The sequence below is a fragment of the Pectinophora gossypiella genome, chromosome 14 (assembly GCF_024362695.1).
Source record: "Pectinophora gossypiella chromosome 14, ilPecGoss1.1, whole genome shotgun sequence".
Lineage (NCBI taxonomy): Eukaryota > Metazoa > Arthropoda > Insecta > Lepidoptera > Gelechiidae > Pectinophora > Pectinophora gossypiella.
The window spans coordinates 12,213,617-12,234,232 of NC_065417.1; the positions used below are offsets into that span (position 1 = coordinate 12,213,617).

Genomic DNA, 20,616 nt, shown 5'->3' on the forward strand with positions numbered 1-20,616 from the left:
TTTTCAGAGAGTCAATTATAATTATTTATGATCCATACATGAAATCGAAAACAAATTCGAAAAGCATTGGTTTAGGCCCATGCGGAGATTTGAACCTGCGACCTCACAGTGAGCATCTAGCCATCTTCCAACTGGGCTACTGGTTCCTAGAGGAGCAGCGTGATTGACTTATGAGGCGAGACCTGTCTCCAGGCGCAGTATGGCGTTTAAATAGGTGTATTAACTGCCTGCCTGTCTGTGTCTGTGGTGTCCGGAAGTAATAAATGTTTTTTTCTTTCTTTATGTTTGTTCATGTAAAACTACGTTTTATGCAAGTAAAAACTTTTGAGGTACATTCAGATGTTCTCTATAAAATTCAACATATTATCCAACAAACCACATCCATTCACAGAACATTATTCGTTCAAGCAAAACAAGCAAGTATTCACCAAAATAACGCCGAAATAATTTCCTTTGGCACATAAATTTACAAGCGATCTCAAGCAAACAGTTCGCTACAGAAAGCCAACAATAAAAATAATATCAGATTTATTATAAACGTTTTTGAACGTTCCCACCGGGTGTACCAAACGGTTTTTGGCGGTAAAATTGATAACGCACGGCGTCCTACACGCCTTCAAAATGGCGGAGGCGGCAAGTAAATTAGAATTTTCGGGCTATGAATTATAATTTACCCTTATTATGCGGAATAAAACATAACGGTAATGTTGCAAAGTTTTGAAATTGATCAAATCTGAGATCTTGTTTATTGTACTCGGCGGGTGAGGTAGTGCAATGTTTGGTGTTCGTAAATTATAAATTTTATGGCGTTTTGTATACAGGGTGTTAGTGGCATCGCAACGAAAACTGAGGGATGATCCATTCCATAATTCTGAGTTGATATCAAGTGGAATTTTCCGTCGCAAAGTATAGATCTCAAAATATTTTAATAAAACATTCAAAGTTTCATGAATTTTCCGACTGGCAATCCCTTAGATATTACTATTCAATGTTGGTATATTCCGTGTTTTCCGTCGTGCTTCTTAATGCAGGCTCGCTGCAAGATCACACATTAAGCGACATATAACTACACCTCATCGCTCTTTTTACTCCTTAATGGTCCAAATATACCGGTAAATTAGCGGTAAAAACCGGTAAATACCGGTAACTATCGGAATTTACGAGAATTCTCACTTTAAAACGGCTTTATATCTGCTGCTTACTTTTAATTTACGCTAAGTTAGCTTAGCCTGAGGGAAACGATATTTTTTCAAAACGACGCCTTTAATACTCACCCACTCTGTGCTTCCGAAATCGTTCTCTATTTTTTACCTTATATATATTTTTTTACTTTATTGTGTTTGTATTACTCGCTTTTGTTTAATTTATAGCCGTCGATTTTTAATTTGTATTTTTTATGTGTTTACTGTTTATTATTTAGGACGCTATTTTCGTTAAACTGGTGTACGATAATGCAACAAAAATATCATCAATATTCAAAATTGTTTTCGATGTTCACTATTAAAACAATCAAATTATAACGTTTACAAATTGTTGTTTTTGAAACTATTAAATAGGGCTAATGATAACCCTAAAATCAAATCAAATCAAATCAAATATACTTTATTGCACAGAACTAAAAATTCAACAATCAGACAAAACACATGAATACAGTACAATTTGAATTTTTTTATTTTAAAATAAACAAATAATCTAGTTTAAAAGGGTGCAACTATCTATTTACTTACTCCCCATTTGCAAATCGACCTTATCTTTTGTGGCCACTGTCCAACTTCATCATCACTAGCCCATTACCGTCCCCACTACTGGGGCACGGGCCTTCCCTATGGATGGATGGATAGGGAGATCGGGCCATAAACCACCACGCGGGCCCAGTGCAGATTGGTGGTTATTAACGACTGCTACCGGGACCAACGGCTTAACGCGCCTTCCGAAGCACGGAGGAGCTCGAGATGAAAACTTTTTTTTTGTGGTCACCCATCCTATGACCGGCTTTTGCGAAAGTTGCTTAACTTCAACAAACGCAGACCGAGCGCGTTTACCGCTGCGCCACCGAGCTCCTCAATACAAATAAATTGATAAGTTGGACACAACTTATCAATTTATTTTATATCAATGAATTTGGGGTTGTATTGTTGCTTTATTTTTGGAACTAATTATTATTAATTTTATTCCATACCATATTCAAATAGTGTCTAAATTAGGTGACAGGACCAGCCCGAGGTTCAGCGAAGCGTCCACCTCACTTCACTCCCGAATAGTTGTTGTTACAGCTTTGTAAATGAAAGTTCTGTCTGTACTGGAAATTAACGTTTAAACGGAGGATTTCAAAACTTCCAATACACGCGAATATGTTGCGGATAGGGTTTATGCCAAAATTAATCCGATAAAAAGGCCGCATCGAAGGAATTCATTTAAAAAGCATATAAAAATAAATGCGTACAAATGTATGTCTACAAATGTCAAATAACCATATTGCTTTTTTTAGATGAATTGTTTCAATATGGCGTTTTTAAAGAAAACAGATACAGAACAAACAGCGTTGCGGACCGCGCACGCGCGCATGTTAGTAATGCCAACAGTAGGTCTCTAGAAACATTATCAAACACATAGGTACTTTTTAAACGATTCAAATCATCAACATAATAAAGACGAAAAAGTAGAGGTACGGAACCTTCTCCGAACCAGACTGTTTCGATGAAGCGAACACATATAACGACAAATAACGTCTTAACTCAGAGAGACACTGTAACAGAAATCTGGCAGGCAAGTAGTGATTGCAATCCAGTGTCATTTTCAGTCCGGCCGGATACGACCGGATTTCCATCAATAAGCTTTAAAGTACAAAATAAGTGAGTTAATCAAGTGGCACTGTACTTATATGTAGGTAGTTTATAAAAAATATACACAAATATATAAAATCGACTTTATTTCCTAACCAATGCTAAGACAAATCGACAACAAGAAAACAATTTAGTAATGTAGGTAACTAGTAATAATATTACGACGTAACGAGTAGCGCAGTCTTTCTAGATTTCACTTTCACAGATAGATCAATTTATAAGTAACAATATTAATTATCAAGTATTTAAAGTGCCTACTCATGCAACAGCTAAATTATTTTCCCACAAACTGCTAGCACCGGATCCGGTCTTCGGATCCGGTATATTGGTACCGGATCCGGTAACCATTAAATGATGCCGGATCCGCCGGATTACCGGATCCGTTTTTCCGGATTGCAATCCCTACAGGCAAGTAGTAAACAAACATCAGCTTCATAAAGCTTAGACAAACGAAACATATATATGTACAATAACAGAGAAACATGAAAGGCTCACACATCTTGGCTGAGTGAAAACTCCTTTTATCAGGACACGCCTCAGGCTACATGTCCCTCCCAGATAAGCTTTGAACCGCCCAATGTGAAAGTACCCGAATATTCAATAAGAGATATCAAAAAATGTCCTTGACGCAAAGCGACTGGTCTTTTTGCTAAAATACTTTTCATGATAATATTTTATTACTTACTTACCTAACTTATGTAAACAGCCTTTATGCGAACGCTACTGGAAACAAGCCTTCGTTCTTCGTGAAACTCAGATTCTACAGGACATCGTTAGTGACATCGTAACGAATACTAAGGAGGATGATTCAGACCATTCTTCTTCTATCGTGTGGATTGTAAGGTGGATTACCAACCCCATCAAACCTGGTCAGGGTTATTACTAAGCCGCCATAGGCCCCTGACATGACTCATTTAACGACTACGTACTTACATCAGGAAGTAATAACCGGGACCAACAAAAAAAATCTATGGTACTTGTATGGAAATACTGTCCTGTGTTATCAGTAAAAAAGTTAAAAGTCGTACTTATTGTTTCTTAATTCAAAATTAAATTTCGAAAATAAGTCAAAAAGAAAAAATATGTTGATTTTAAATCAAATATGCTTTATTGCACAGAACTACATTTAAACAATCAGACATAACACATGAATACAGTACAATTTGGGCGGCCTTATTGCTCTAGAGCAATTTCTTCCAGGCAACCACCAAAAGGAAATAAACATTTGCAAACTTGGATGCGGGATGGTGCAACAAAAAATAAATACCTAAAAGTAAAACTAAAGTTAACATAATAAATACTTCATGCTATACGTACATACTATATTAATAAATACTCAATATAATATAATCCTTATTATTATTTTTTTTCAATTATTATATTCATTTATTCGTAATAAACATTACAGTCAAAACAAAAATACACATTATATAAAATAGACAATAACAATCTATTTAGTCAAATAAGCCCCCGCGGGTGGATCCGGGCGCAAAGGTCCCCATCGCGCTTGCCGCGTTACCACGTTGTATGGCGATGGACAACCTTTGCGCCAGGAAACAACCCGCACGAGCATCCGACCCCCTGTCACTTATCCTTCGCCCCACCTCCCTAACGAAGGCTATATCTTCCTTAAATTGGTTTCTATTTCTAGATTAGCGTTTTATGATTTATCTTTGACCCAAATATCCTTATTGAAGTACAAGATTCGTTTTTGTAATGTTAGAAACCGTGCATTACAGTTGACATAAAAATCGTCTAAACAATAAAGTAGGTAAGATAGTACAATGTAGCTCAATTAAGTGTCAAGTTTCTTATTAAAACGGCTTCTAATGATATCATTAACGATTTTGGTGAGTCCACGGGAAAGAGATAGTTGTTTTAACGAGTACATTGTGGAGAACCAGAAGTCTCAACGATTATTGCGACGGAGAGATTTGGATCTTGCTTAAGTTTCAACACTTCATGTTATCTTGTAAGAGTTAAGTCGGGGAATAAAGAACAACGGTACATAATAAAAAGAACTCAACAAACAAATGGAATTCCATAGTCCCTGCTTACCATCTCATCTCCGTAGCATTATACCGTTTTTCACAGGGTCCGCTTACCTAACCTGAAGATTTAACAGGTCCGGTTTTTTACAGAAGCGACTGCCTGTTTGACCTTCCAACCCGCGAAGGGAAAACCAGCCCAATACAGGTCACATACAACCGAAAATTCATTTCTCGGGAATGTGGGTTTCCTCACGATGTTTTCCTTCACCGCAGAACACGTGACATTAATTTCTGACCCAAACTAGAATTTGAAAATAAATTCGATAATAATTGGTTTAGACCTGTGCTGGATTCGAACCTGCGACCTAAAAAGTGAGAGGCAAGCGTTCTACTTACTGGGCTACCAGGGCTCCATAGTCTCTGATTATACTGGTGGGAAACAGGCGTGAGTTCATGGTTAAAAAGGCCACATCAAAGCAATTAATCTAAAAATATATATTGCTATTTGACATTTGTTTGAATTGCACACTTATCTTTATGTCAAATTGCAATATTGCTTTTTAGATGAATTGCCTCGAAGTGGCCTTTTTAACCCCACTAGTCTGTCTAACTCAGATAAAGCGAGATACCTGTTGTATTTAGTCTCATTTGCTCTAAGTACGGTCACGATTTCATTTATATATGAGGTCATTAATATGTATACACTTTGGTACCATGTCACATTAACTTTTTTGTCAAATTGAACTGTAAGTCTCACTAAATGTCCACTATGTTAGTGCGACAGAGTCCTAAAGTGGGTACATTATATTGCTCATGACTGTACTAACTGTCTAATGTAATCTAATCTAGCCTACAAGATCCCACTGCTGGGCAAAGGCCAGCCCTTTCTCTGCCAGTTCCTCCGTCAAGCAACAAGTTATAAAGCAGTTAGGTTATAGGTATTAGGTCAAGATGGAACTGGCATGTACAGTCATGAGCAATATCATATACCCACTTTAGTACCCTGTCGCACTATCATATTTGTCATTTAATGAGGCTTACGGTTTAATTTGTCAAAAAAGTTAATGTGACATGGTTTCAAAGTGTATACATATTAGTAATCGTGACCGTACAATTACATTAGTTCCTAAAACAATAAAGTTAAAAAAAAAATATTTATTTTTATTAAGATTTTTGTCCATCGCAGGCCGTCACCCCCATCTGTTACCCGATATGACTGACGGCGACTTTCCCATCACTTTCAATTCCATTTCTAATTAAAATTGACTTCTGACTCGTGAAATCGATCCGATAATGCATAAAAACTCGATATGGCTTATGAAAAGGGGCTACGGTTTACTTTGGCGGAAGTGTATTGTCAAATTGAATTCTTTCTCAGGAAAATATAATTTTAAAAATGTTGTAAAGTAAGGACATTAGGTAGGTACTACTTGTAGGTAGTAGAGTTAGACATGGTGAATAATGGGATTAAATAATTGGGACAATAAAAACAGGTAAACGTTTAACACACAATCGCAGTACTAGATTATCAATCCAAAAACAAAAGACATTCACGTTAGAACATCATCGCATTCAATTTCAACCAATGACGATTGTTGATAACAAGATTGAAAGCATACAAAGTTCATTGACACGAGCGACAAAGTAATGAATGCCAGTAGTACTATCGGCTGCCGATCGGCGTGCACGCACGGTTTATGAACTAACACTAAGCTTTATAGCGTCATCTACATTTTATTACGAACTAGCTTTCTGCCAGCGAATTCGTCCGTGTGTACCGTGGCTATCGGGCTAGTCCTCTACGTACTGTTATTTTCCCAGGGAACTACAACGTAAACATAATTCATTTTAATAAAACTCTTTTGCATCGGTACAATCAGTTAGTCAGCCTTTAACCGCGCGCGAATAGAGTCGTCAAAAATCAGAGATTGCTTCCTATTATTCTTTGTTTTATCTATAATAAAGTGTTTTTTCGTAGCATATTAAAAAATATGTTTTTTATAAAAAAGACTGATACCAGCCGCCCCTAATAGTACGGTCACGAGCATTAATATGTATACACTTTGGTACCATGTCACATTAACTTTTTTGACAAATTGAACTGTAAGTCTCACTAGATGTCAAATATGTTAGTGTGACAAGAGTCCTAAAGTAGCATTATCCTTTTTTTCACAGGGTCCGCTTACCTAACCTAAATATTTGACAGGTGCGGCTTTTTACAGAAGCGACTACCAGACAGACAGTTTCAGTGACTATGGTATTAAAATATTAACATCAATAGATAGAGTTTAATAAATAGCGTTGTTCCTCTATTAAAGTTTAAAGAATGAATATTGGGAGCGTAATGCGGTCGTTTCAGAGCGCCATCATGTTTGTTATGTCAGTCGTGACTATTCAAGAGCTGTTCTAGAATTGGAAGAGGTTTAAAAATGCAGGAATATTAAGTATAAAGATAATCATAGTACGTACCTACTTATATACGTTAGTGTGTTGCCTTTAGAGTCAATGTGGATGAACAGTAAGTACATAAGTACATCGGGAATGCTGAAAATCTAATTCAACGATACTAAATGTTATACCAAATAAATACCAAACCTGTGCTAGGATTCGAACCTGCGACCTCAAATTGAAAGTCAAGCGTTCTATCAACCTGGCTACTACTGCTGTTTTATCTACCTTACCTTACCTTATAATATATTAGGTATATTATTTTGTTTAGGTTTGCTTATGTTTTGTTTTATAATTTTTATTTTGTTTATATAATTATTATGTAGTGTTCTCACTTCCGTAAACTTTTTTTACTACCTGTGGTAGTTTGTAATTAGCCTTTATTTATTATTAAGATTCTGATTGTGTAAACAGCCCGCTGTAAGCTCCCCGAACAAAATAAAATAAATGAAATATTATTTTTGGTACAACTACGACGTATATTGCATTTGTATTAAAATAATATATAAGGTATCACAAGTGATAAGACTCCAGCTTCTGCTTGCCTTCTTACAAAACGAAGGCTAAAGATAATAATAGGTTCAAAATTAGTCAGCGCCACGACAAAAAAACGGGGCCCCGGCATTGTGGTGCAGATTCTGCATAGTATGATTATGACTGGTCAATTAATTCCATTAAAATCCATGGAGTTCTTTCGTGGCGCGAACTATGTTGATACCTGGGGTTGTCAATTAATTCCATTATGATCCATGGAGTTCTTTCATGACGCGAACTATATTTTAAACCTGTTTTTTTTAGTTTTCGTTTTGTAATAACTAACAAGACGATGTAAATATGTCCCTGTTCTAACTTTTGTAAAGTTTTGTAATTGTCGTACTTGTGGAAGAAATAATTTAATAACTTACTAATTCGCCCCGATTGCTGCAGACACATCCTAATTTTATTTTAAATTATACCTGTCATTTTCTTATCAGTAGAAAAGGAAAAGGACGGATGATTGGCAATTGTCAATTTTAAAATGAATAAGTAACTGAACGAATAACTGCTGCTGGCAACTTAATTCTGTCAGGTCATTGGCCAATGCAAAATTTTAAGTGTTGTTTAAAATTCCGCCTAAAATTGACGTGTGTTCCATAAATTTTATGACTGTCAATTACGCATCCCTTTCATTTTCGACGGATAAGAAAGAGACAGGTATAATTTAAAATAAAATTAGGAGGTGTCTGCCGGCATCGGGGCCATAATAGACGTAAATGAGTTGATACTTCTAAAGCGTACCAGGTAACCGCGATTTGACGGAGAAAATGAAGCTAGCTAACGGAACAATACATCGTAGGATTGGCAGCTAACTAGCGGTACAATGTGCAGCCTTCAAGCAGTGCACGCATGCTAACTGTCACGCCGATCATCTGTCAAACATACTGAAGACTACCAATGGTTATAGCGAACTCGATGTGAAGTCACTTAACGCATTCTTCATCTTCTTTTCTAATCAATGGCAGACCTAAATAGCACCCTTGCAGAATTTAGCTACCAAAATGACATTATCAGTAGCCAGCCTCAAGTCCTCAGGGTGCAGGTGGCAGGACAAGAAGGGTAAGACTTATGGAAAGAGTTATGAAGAGACTTATGAACATCTCATAAAAAGGCTAAAGAGTTGTTCCATCTTTTGAGGAACTGTACACACTCACACTCCAAGCTGGAATCTCCTATGAAACAATACTTTCAAAAATTATCTTATTTGACGAGGTTGCGATTGTGATCTAGCCTATGTATAACAATATAAGCTCACGACTATATCCTAATTAGGGTAGTCAGAGGCACATCCATCGCCAAACTTTGAAATCGTAACAAAAACTTTGAGGGATGATTCAGCCCATGATTCTGAGTTGATATCAAGTGGAATTTGCCGTCTGAAAATGATAAAAAACAGTACAATTTTCATGAATTTTGCGACGGAAAATTCCACTTGATATTAACTCAGAATCATGGTCGATGTCACTAACACTGTCTATAGTTCATGCACATATTTGTTGTTGAAGTGACAACCACTTTCACAAGCAGAAGGAAAAAGATTGAAATAAAAATATAAATTTAAAAAAGCAACTTGGCTTTAGTTAGTACCACATAATAATATTTTACGGCAACGGTAAAATCCGTTTAACTGCAAATTAATACTGCCTTACACGCGATAGTTCTTATTAAAAGTTCATTTAAAGGTTTGATTGTCCAACTGTAGTGGAAATAAAGAAGCCAATATAAACGGCATTCGTTCAATTGGCTTGGCGCTGTAAAATCTTAATTTTCTATTTTATGTTTAGGACTGGTAAGTAGAAAATGTACTGGAGCACCAACTGAACTAGTTCAGTATGCGGCATTAGGACGCAATTACATTGGTCAATATTAGAACGCAATGCAGGTTTATATTTATGAATGTAGATACCTAGAAGGCAACAGTCACTGTGAACCCACATTCGCGAGAAATGCATTTTCGGAGGTATGTGAGCTATTAAACTATGGAGCTCAGACTTGATCTTTGACAAAGGCTCAAGGGTCCAAACTTCAGGTCTGCCAGCGAGCAATGGAACGCAGCATGTTGGGTGTGAAACGGACTGATCGTGTCAGAAACACCGTGCTGCGTTCTAAGACTCAAATTGCGGACGTGGTCCACGCAGGCGCCAAGTTGAAGTGGGATTGGGCAGGTCACGTCTGTCGGATGCCTAACGACCTGTGGGCTAAGATCACCACAGAATGGTCTGAATAGAGACAGACGCAGGCGCGGCAGACCAAGGCGGAGATGGCGCGACGACTTGGATGCTTTCCTGGAGGGCTGGCCGGAGGAAGCACTGGAGAGAGCGTCCTGGAAGAAATGGAGGGAGGCCTTTGCCCAGCAGTGGGACACTTTAGGCTAGATAAGATAAGATAAGAAGATGTGACCTAACCTGTTATCATCACCAATTTAAGACCCACGCTCTTGTCGGTGTAGTATTTTCCATTCCAGTCTATCAAAGGCCAATTCCTTGACTTTCCTATAAGACACGACGTTAACCTTTTCTTTAATCTGTTCCATGTTAGCTTTTCTTGGTCTTCCCCTTCCTCTCTTTCCTTCAAGCTTTTCTTCTATGATGTTTTTAATTAATTCGTCGTGTCATTAGGTGTCCAATCATCTTTCCTCTTCTGTCCTCAATAATTCTCAGTATTTGTCTCTTTTCCCTTACTCTTACTAGCACTTCCTCATTTATAACCCTACCCTGACCTAACCTGTATTAGGCTGGTTTTAACTTCGCGGGTTAGACGGTCAGACAGCCGCTTCTGTAAAAAACCGGACCTGTCAAATCTGCAGGTTAGGTAAGCGGACCCTGTGGAAAACTGTATAATGCTAAAGAGATGATGATATAGTATAGGAATGGTGAACCCAGAAAGAAGTCATATGACGTGATCATCATCATGTCGTCTAAACCGTATCCAGGCAACCAGGCACATTATTATTCATTTCACCCATTATCATCATTAAGAAAATCAATACAGGTAGCAACATAATTCTATACCATATCTGATCCAAATATAAAGCAAGAATTATTTTGATATGTGCCTCTCCCAATAAATTATGTTATTGAATAATTATGTACCCAAGCAATGAGAAAATTGCCCCGATTCCTGCAGACACCGCCTAATTTTATTTTAAGTTATATCCGTCATTTTCATATCCGTCGAAAAGGAAAGGGACGGATGATTCACAGCTCTTAATTTTAGGAAGAATGAGTAAATGAATGAATAACCCGGGCGAATCAAAAGGTACGTCTCTGGTATGCAATCCGTTTGACGTGCTGTCTACTTAACTGTGTCGGGTTATTGACGGATGTAAAATTTTTAGACCGTTGGTTTAGATTTGTGCTTAAAATTGACGTGTGTTCCATAAATTTTATGCTTGTCGATTACCCGTCCCTTTCCTTTTCGGCGGATAAGAAAATGACAGATAGAACTTAAAATAAAATTAGATGGTATTTACAGGAATTAGCACCAATATGTAATTATTACGTTATCTGTACAACGCCATCTATATTGTTTCTGGGGAAATTAGCCTGGAAAGTCCCTCATTGAAATATGAGTAATTTAATATTGAACTTGTAAAATTGATGTGTGTTCCCTTAGTAGTCGCAGGTCAATTACAATTTATGTCAATGGTATTTACAGCCAATTACTGTTGACGACATTATAGACGTTTAAAGCCTATTTCCTGGCAGAGAACGTTCCAAATTGGAACCTTAATCTCCTAATTGGATAATAGGAATTTGAAATCAAATAATAACGGGAAAATTTAGGTGCTTATATACATATAGTATAGGAATACATAATTGATTATATAAATAAATAAATGATTATCAAACAAGAAAACATCGTGAGGAAACCCACATTCCCGAGAAATGCATTTTCGGAGGTATGTGACCTAACCTGCATTGGGCTGGTTTTCCCTTCGCGGGTTGGAAGGTTAGACAGGCAGTCGCGTCTGTAAAAAACCGGACTTGTCAAATCTTCAGGTTAGGTAAGCGGTCCCTATGAAAAACGGGATTAATAAATAAATAAAATAGGAATAGTGAACCCAGAAAGAAGTCATATGACGTCATCATCATCATAGCGTCCAAACCATATCCGGCGACGCCGTGTCCTAAATATCTATCCCGGAAAGTATCTATCGAGCCCATATGACATAAACTTCACGACTTCTCTCGTGCGGGTTGTCAGACCAATGATCGACTTCAACAACCCTGATTAGGGTTACTATTGAGCCACCAAAGGTCCCTAGCGTGGTTCATGCGTCGACTACAAACCTACTTAATCAACTTTACTGTATCACCAAATTTTGTTTTTTTAGTAGAAAATAAGATTTACTTACTTAAGTAAATATTAGGCGGGGACAACTGGCCTCCGCAGCAGGGTTCATCTTATGTTCGCACGTCTGTCTACTGGGCACAGACCAGATTTTCCTCATCGACCGAGGGGTGGACATAAAGTCGAATGCAGTGGTTTAGAACCGTTTTTGTTACTTTAATTATTAAATGTTATTATTAGTACACCACAGAGGTCGAAATACCTGTTCTAATCTAAACTCAAATGTTCTATTCGACACAACTGACTCCTCCGTTCAGCGGTTTTAAGGAGAAGTCAGAAAGCTAAAGGCCACGTACTCGTAAATTGATGAGTATAATTATTTTGACATTGTCTGTCTAACAATAGAAGGCATTATCCCCAGACAACAAGATAGGCCGTAATGTAATTTCAAAGACGTATTCTTGTCAAAAAACAAAAGTTTCCAACTCTACTCGAGTAGACAATGAAGGCACGTCAAATTGGATCCCGCCTTGGTAGTTAAAGCACGAGTGACATTTCAATAAGTATAAAAACGGACTCTTAATAAGATGAAAGAAAAACTTGCAATTGTTTCCGCTTTTAAGAGTGCCCGAGAAACAAATAAGAACGGGAAAAGAATTGTTTCATTTCAATAAGACGGTCTAAAGGAAATTAGACATTTTACAAAGTTCAACGCAGATAAACTTGCCTAACAAATGAGTTCCACTAATTTTATTTCGTATTTCAATTTTGCTTTGGACCTAAGCTGATTTAATTGTAAACGGATTGTCGAAGTTTTCAAACTCTTTGTGAAGTTTGACATCATTTAAGACAAAGGTTTTGCCTTGTTCGTTTCCCGTCAGACAGACCGCGAACAAACTGCATACTTGAATTTCCCTTAACAATGAAATCAAGAAGTGCCTTTATTTTAACATACCCATCGCTTCTTATCTCATCTAGCCTAAGGTGACCCACTGCTGGGTAAAAGCCTCCATTTCTTCCAGGATTTTTCTCCGGTGCAACAGTGTGATCAGAGAGAGATGTAGTGTAAAAGACGATGTAGTGACTAAGATTGAGCAGGGAATGCTAAGTTGGTATGGACACGTAGAGCGGATGAAGGATAATAGGATTACGAAAGCAGTATTTAAAGCGGAGATTGGTGTTAGGGCGGGCAGAGGAAGACCTAAAAAGACTTACAATGTCAAAATAAGAGATTTTCTTAGAAAAGGTTCAGTGCGATCTACTCTGAACCAGCGTGCATGCATAAAACGATTAATAAATGTGGAAGAAACAAGAGAAGAGTGTCAGAATCCAAGCAAATTGAATACCATAGCCCCTGCTTACCCCGGTGGGAAATTGGTGTGAGTTTATGAATCTACTATTAAACAGAACGACCAGTTCAGGCCAATTATTGATTATATTTCAATAAGATAACATTTTACAATGGTCTCAATGCGCGGTAAGCATTAGATCTATCAAAGTACGTAAGCTAGTGTTGTAACATTTATGAGCATAGTGATGTATCATTCGATATTAGGTCGATCGATTATTTTTTATCGAACCACATTCCCGAGATATGCATTTTCGGAAGTATGTGACCTGACCTGTATTGGGCTGGATTTCCCTTCGCGGGTTGGGCAGTCGATTCTGTCAAAAACCGGACCTTTAAGTAAGCGGACCTTGTGAAAAACGGGATAATGCTAGGGGGATGATGATTCTTTTCTATGTAACAGCATGTATGTTTTCTCCAGTGCTCGGTAGCACATCCAAATCAACACACAGCCAGTATCAGAATCAGAATCATTTATTCAATGTATTTATCATGGATAAACTTCTTGAAGGTCAATGTTACATTTTTGAATTTACGTCATTTCGCAAGGTGTTATGGCTGAGGAGAAGAAATGACAAGAAACTGCAACAGCAACACATCTTTTAAATCAATGAGGGTATACATTACAAGTTATTTAATGACTAGAGGAACACATTCAATACCAGACAATCTTGCATTAAAGCGGCCATGTCGTCGCGCCATCTCTGTCTACGCCAGCGACGCCTGCGTCTGTCTCTACTCTGGAGTATTACCACTAAAATAACTAAATACCTTTTCTCATCGCACTGGTAGAAACGGAGACTTACCTGAAATGAAAAGAAAACATTAATATCAGTCACCAACTCGAATACTACGGCGCTGGCATCACTCACTTCACATATTTTATGACATAGAAAGCTCGTTGAGGTGTGGGTATTTAGTTCATGCGATGGATGTACCTCTGACTACCCCAATTCGGATAAAGTCGTGAGTTTTTGTTGTCATGTAAACCAAACATCCACCAAAATTATGGTTATGATAATTATCATAAAATAATTAGCTATGGAACTATCAACGTAGCTAATAGCTACGAAATGTAGCAGGAAACTACGACGTAACACACGTAGCAATGACCAAAATTAATTACACTTAATTGTAATAAATAAAAAAGTAATTCATTCTAGTGGAATTTATTGACTAGTCTTTTTTAATCTATTTCTTTTAGAAGTAGAGTCACACGTGTATGGATTCTCAATAGAATTTATTAGAATTGTAAAGCACACACTGATTACTCTAATTACGCTTTTTTTTAATATTAAATACTATATGTTTTGTCTCTTCTTTCTAGTACATTATTAAGGTTGTCTTCTGAATCCTACATGGTCCAGTGGTTAAGCGTTAGGCTGACGATCCAGATATCCAGGGTTCGATTCCTGATCGGGACACGCCTAGCAAAAAATCACTCGATAGTCTGATAATTCTATGCTTTGAAGGCCATGTTAAGCCGTTACTCCTTACTGAGGGGTTAAAACGCCACTTCGAAGCAATTCATCTAAAAAAGCAACACTGCAATTTGACATTTGCCCATATACAAGTAAGTGCGCAATGCAAACTAATGTCAAATCGCATTATTCTTTTTTTAAAATTGCTTCGATGTAGCCTGTTTAACCCCCTGATCTACGTAGGTACGTAGTCGTTACATGAGACATGTCAAAGGCGTCTGATGGCTCAATAATAAACCTGGTAGGTTACTGGGGATGGTCTTGAACGTCACAATTGAAATAAATTTGTCGCTAGATAACTATAAAATCGTGTAATTACAGTGCAGTGCGTTAAGCAGTTGGTCCCGGTTACTACTTACTGATGTAAAAAATAACAAAAAATAAATAAATAAATAAATTTGTTTTGTATGTTGTGTGCAATAAAGTATATTTGATTTGATTTGATGTAAGTGAGTAATCGTTACATGAGCCATGTCAGGGGCCTTTGGCGGTTCAATAATAACCCTAACACCAGGGTTTATGAGGCTGGTATTTCACCTCACAACCCACACGGTAAAAAGATTACAGTGCAGAATAAAAAAGTAAAGAAAATTAAGAATGCAGGTAAGTAAGCATTTAAGTAGTAGTTCTGTTTTTTGTACTGTTAAGTTGAAAGTATCTTTTCTTTAAAAATTAAGTAAAGTTCAAAACCTCCGCAGTATTAAAATTTCCGCTTTAACACCCCTCAATGACATACTATAACATTGAGTGCAGTTCCTTAAATATTAAATATCGCGAAATTTAACCCACAGCGCACACTGTGCAATTTGTGAACGAATGCACCACAGTGGTTCCGTTTACATAGTAATTTTATTATTCCATAACATTTTTATGACGGCACTCCAAAAACTTTGTATCCTAAAAGACTGTTTGATGAACAATGAAAACATTGATGCCTTAACATTATTATTGTATTAAAATAAATTGTAAAAAGAATGGGTTATGAATTTTAAAAGTACTCGCCAAACTTTTATGTCCGAGTCGGTGTTTTTAGGGAATCTCTTGTATACACACTAGAGGATGAAGGTTTCAAAGTTAGTTTTTAACCGACTTCAAACAATAATTTGATCCGTATCATACGGATCATAGAAATTAGATTTCAGGAATCGGGGCCATTGTTCAATTCAGGGATGTTAGGGAGCTCCGTAACCGTAACCGAAACTATCAGATATCCGAAATAAAAAAACATCCGTAACCGTAACCGAATCAGAAATAAAAGTTTCGTATAATACCGGATAGGGGCAGAGCCTAATTGAGACACGTTATGACAAGTTGTTTTGATCCGCTGGCACTGCCGACACACAAGCCGCGCGATGTTTTTTCTTCTTTTGTCGTCATAACATAATATAAAGCTCTAGAGCGAATAAATTTCATTCCGTTTCATTTTTTTTTCATTTCATTTCATTTAACTTGTCGTTATAAATAAAACTACTTTTAAAAAATAAAAAAAAGAAATTCTTTAAAGAAATAATATTCGTAACCGAAATTAACCGAAACTAACGGATAGTCAGAAATAATTTATTATCCGTATCCGTAACCGTATCCGGTACAATAATCATTCTTACATCCGTATCCGAAATTTCATATACATAACATCCCTGTCCGTATGTATATAACATTGTTTGAATTGAACAATGGGACTTATTCCTGCCAAATACCACTTGATATCAACTCGAGAATCATGGTCTGAATCATCGACAAGTAATTGTAAAATTGTAAAATTGTAAAAATGTTTATTTTTACAATGTTTTTTGTTTGTTTGTTTTTTGTTTGTTTTGTAGTTACGATGTCTCTAAAAACTTGTATATTTTATCCTTTCGTATATACTCGTAAAATACCTATTTATTACCATTACTATACACCCGCCATTCTAACCCACACGTAGGTACATTTGCCGCTCCGAACAGTATGCATCATATGCATTAATCTAAAAGCAGCCTAGCACTTATCATATCATATAAAACCAAAACCACAGTCCATACAGGTAGGCCTCTATTCAGACTAACTACTCGTACTATTGTGACGTCACAGGCAGGACACAGATAACCGCACCGGATATTGGTAATATCCGGAGTCCCGATCGCATCAACACTTCAATTTATTACGCGAAAACGAGTTAGGTTCACTTTATTTTAAAACTGTAATGTAAATAATTGGGGCAAAGATAAATTATAAAATGGCAATCTAGAAATAGAAGCCAGTCTATGATATTCAAATATCAATCTCATTTTACTTTTTGACTTATTTTCGAATTTTTATTACGAATTAAGAAACAATGAGTACGACGTTAGATCGTTTTTACTGATAACGTCACAGGATGGTATTTCTATACAAACTCCAAAGAAAACTTCCGTTTTCACGTTTCGTTAAAAGTATCTCATTTGACTAGGGTGTCATGTAGCCTTTTGTGAATCCATTTATGACCAATGACATACGCACAAAATGTAGATTTTATACTCAATCATATCATTAGAACAACCTCTGTTATCTAGTGGTTAGAAATCACTTCAATCACTGTGAGACTGTCCTGTGTTTGGTAAGGACTTAACAGGCTTGTCTGAAAAAATAAGATGATTCCGTGCTTCGAAGGCCACATTAAGCCGTTGGTCCCAGCTAATAGCCGTAAAAACACCTCCACCAACCCGCAGTGGAGTACGCTCCATAAACCCTCCGGTTGATTGTGGGGAGGCCTGTGCCCAGCAGTGGGACGTATACAGGCTGTTCATATTATGTTATGTATATCATTAGAGGACAACCCTTTAACCAATTTTGACATTTCAAGATTCTGTTTTAAGAACGATTCGACAAATAGTGATAGAAGCTCAAACAATAATAAATAACAACAAATACAATAAATAAATACAACAAACAAAAAACAACAATAATAAAATATAATAAATTTTCATTTCATTTTTAATTTAATGTGTGTGTGACTTCTGACACTACGACTTAAGTCTAAACTATGTTCGAGGGGGGTGAGGTAAATCTAGCTCAGACGCTGGCGGGGAGCAGAGAGTTGTCGATCTATACGTAGTGTTAAGGCTCGCCTCGACCGCTCTGCCGACGCTCTCCTCTCGCTCCAGTCCCGCAGGGAGACAGGTGTTTTAGGGATCTTCATGAAGGAAAACCGCCAGTAACAACTTCACATAGTTATATAATGTATTACTAAGAAAGAGATTACAAAATAATTATAAATGTCGTCATTTTGACGTTAGAAGGAACGCGCCCTTGACGCGCGTGCGTTATTGCGGTCTAATCTCGAATGGCGGCGCTGGAGTCTCCCTCGCCTCCCGCTGCCCCTTTGTAGTGACGTTCCACGACCCATAAATGACATATGTCACGATCATTAACACGTAGTATTATTCCTTATTCTATGGTTGTGTGATAAGACATTGCATTACGAACCTTTATTTACTTAAAATGACGACAACGGTATGGTGGGTTAGTAACATCAAAACTTAATCTAAGAGTTAGTGCTTATTAACTAACGTGGATTTGTTCCTTTGTGCGAGAACCCACATAATTGGGCTCTCTAGCTTATACCGACGGTCTCAGGACTACATTAGGGCTGCCACGCGATCTCATTACCAATGATACAATACAAATATAAATATTGCACCAAAATAAAAAAAATATTTGCAAAAGACTCTTAACTAGGTACAATCAAAGAGCAAAAGTGCAGTCACTTAGCCCAGCGAATTATCTGTAAACTGCAGTGAAATTATGAACCATTAGTTGGCATAATTATAAAATGTATGTTTTTGTAGGTGTTTTGGTCTATTACAGAAACGACATGTAACCAGGTCTTAAGTGCAAACAGTTAATTTATTACTTTGCAAGAAACTGATTGGACTTTTGCAGCTTATCGGACATAGCAAATACCGGCCTTATCGCTTAAAGCGATTTCTTCCAGACAACCATAAGGCGAGGAAACATGTAAAAATTAAGAGATAGCGGGTACAAACTGTAAGTATAACTATTATAACGATGTTGTTTTCTTGTACCATAGAATATTCTTATGTCCTTAGAAAAGGTTTAGTACGATCTACTCTGAACCGGCGTACTGCGTGTATGAGACGATTGATGAATGGAGAAAGTACGAGAAGTATGTCCGGATGAAAGTCCGAATAGAATTCCAAAGTCTGCTTACCCCGGCGGGAAGTGAGTTTATATCTGGTGTCAAAGCCGTCCACGGCCGCCATCATGAATCGCCAGATAGAAAGATCAGAAACGATTCCGTGATTCAGAAGACATGTTAAGCCGTTCGTCTCGGTTACTATTTACTTAAGTAAATACTAAATACGTGGTCGTTTTATGGGCCATAGCCATATCAGGGACATTTGACGGAATAACCTTACTTCGACTTCGATGAATTCACATTGACTCACAACAAGACTGAAATAGTGAAGCCGCTGAGATTGAAGAAGTAACTCATCCACTTCGCATCAACCCAGAAGATGAAACAGGCCATAAGCCGATCCGGCGTTCGGCGCGATTTTGACCAACTTATTCTGGATAATTCTACAAACTTGTTTATCGCCCAGTGTACGTTGGTCCGACCCAGGCACACGCGCGGTGGTCTACGCGTGCGATCAACTTACACTGGTAGATGAGCAAATTTGTGTGGACATCCAGCATAAGTAGGTCTGACCCGAACCGTGCCCGCCCGTAGCGTACGCTCAATATCTTTAAGCCTAAATATATATCGCCTATTTTCCCATCCACTGCAACTATTAATACTAACATCCGTATCCTCGTTCAGCTAGCCAGCTGCCGGGTGTCTAGTGTCACGTAGTCCCGGAATATTGTCGTATTGACACCCCCTGCACGGAGTTAACTTTATTAGCTCCTAGCTATAATTGGCTGCTACGACGTGTCTTATTTCATATAGGTACCTACTTTATATATCATAGTTTAGTTTTATATAGCTTTCCCGCCGCGACTTCTTACGCTTGGTTTTCATTCAACTGATAATTATAAAAATCCAAATAAAATTAGGCTTTAATTAATTGTGGCTTAAGTAGATTGAACAAATTAAAGAGAAGGCGATTGTTGAGTCTCATAAAGAATCAAAGAATTGGCCTTTGATAGACGAGAATAGAGAATGCTACGCTGACAAGAGCGTGGCTCAATAATTGTAGAACCGATTAGGAAATTCTTAATTTAAAAAGATAATAAAAAAACAATTGATTGTGGTGTTTTTATTGCAAGTATCTACAGTCATGAGCAATATTATGTACACGCTTTATAACTCCGTCGCAAGAACACATTTGACATTTGATAAGACTTCCCGCATCCAGCGGCTTCCCGCGACCTTCACCAGATCGTCGGTTTAAGTGTTGAGGTCATATCGCTGGTCACGCTGGATGCGGGCAGCGCAGGACCGATCGTCGTGGAGATCCTTGGGGGAGGCCTATGTCCAGCAGTGGGCGTCGTACGGCTGATGATGATAAGACTTCCAAATCAATGAGGATAAGAACTAGAAGCTCAAATGTAGACGGCATCACCGTTGTCTTTCCTAAATTTTGAGTTCTCCTTACTGCAAAGGGAAAATTTAAATCGAAAAATTGACTGACTGGAACGGGACTTGAACCCGCAGCTGTCAAGCCTGGACGAGCGTGTTAACCATTACACAA

The 20,616-nt window shown here is 37.6% G+C and overlaps 1 protein-coding gene across 4 annotated transcripts in view; it reads right to left on the bottom strand.

Moving 5' to 3' along the window:
- LOC126372717 (tyrosine-protein phosphatase Lar) overlaps positions 1-20,616 on the bottom strand; it is a 584,292-nt gene that overhangs the window by 508,040 nt on the left and 55,636 nt on the right. The gene's annotated exons all lie outside the window — the stretch shown is intronic.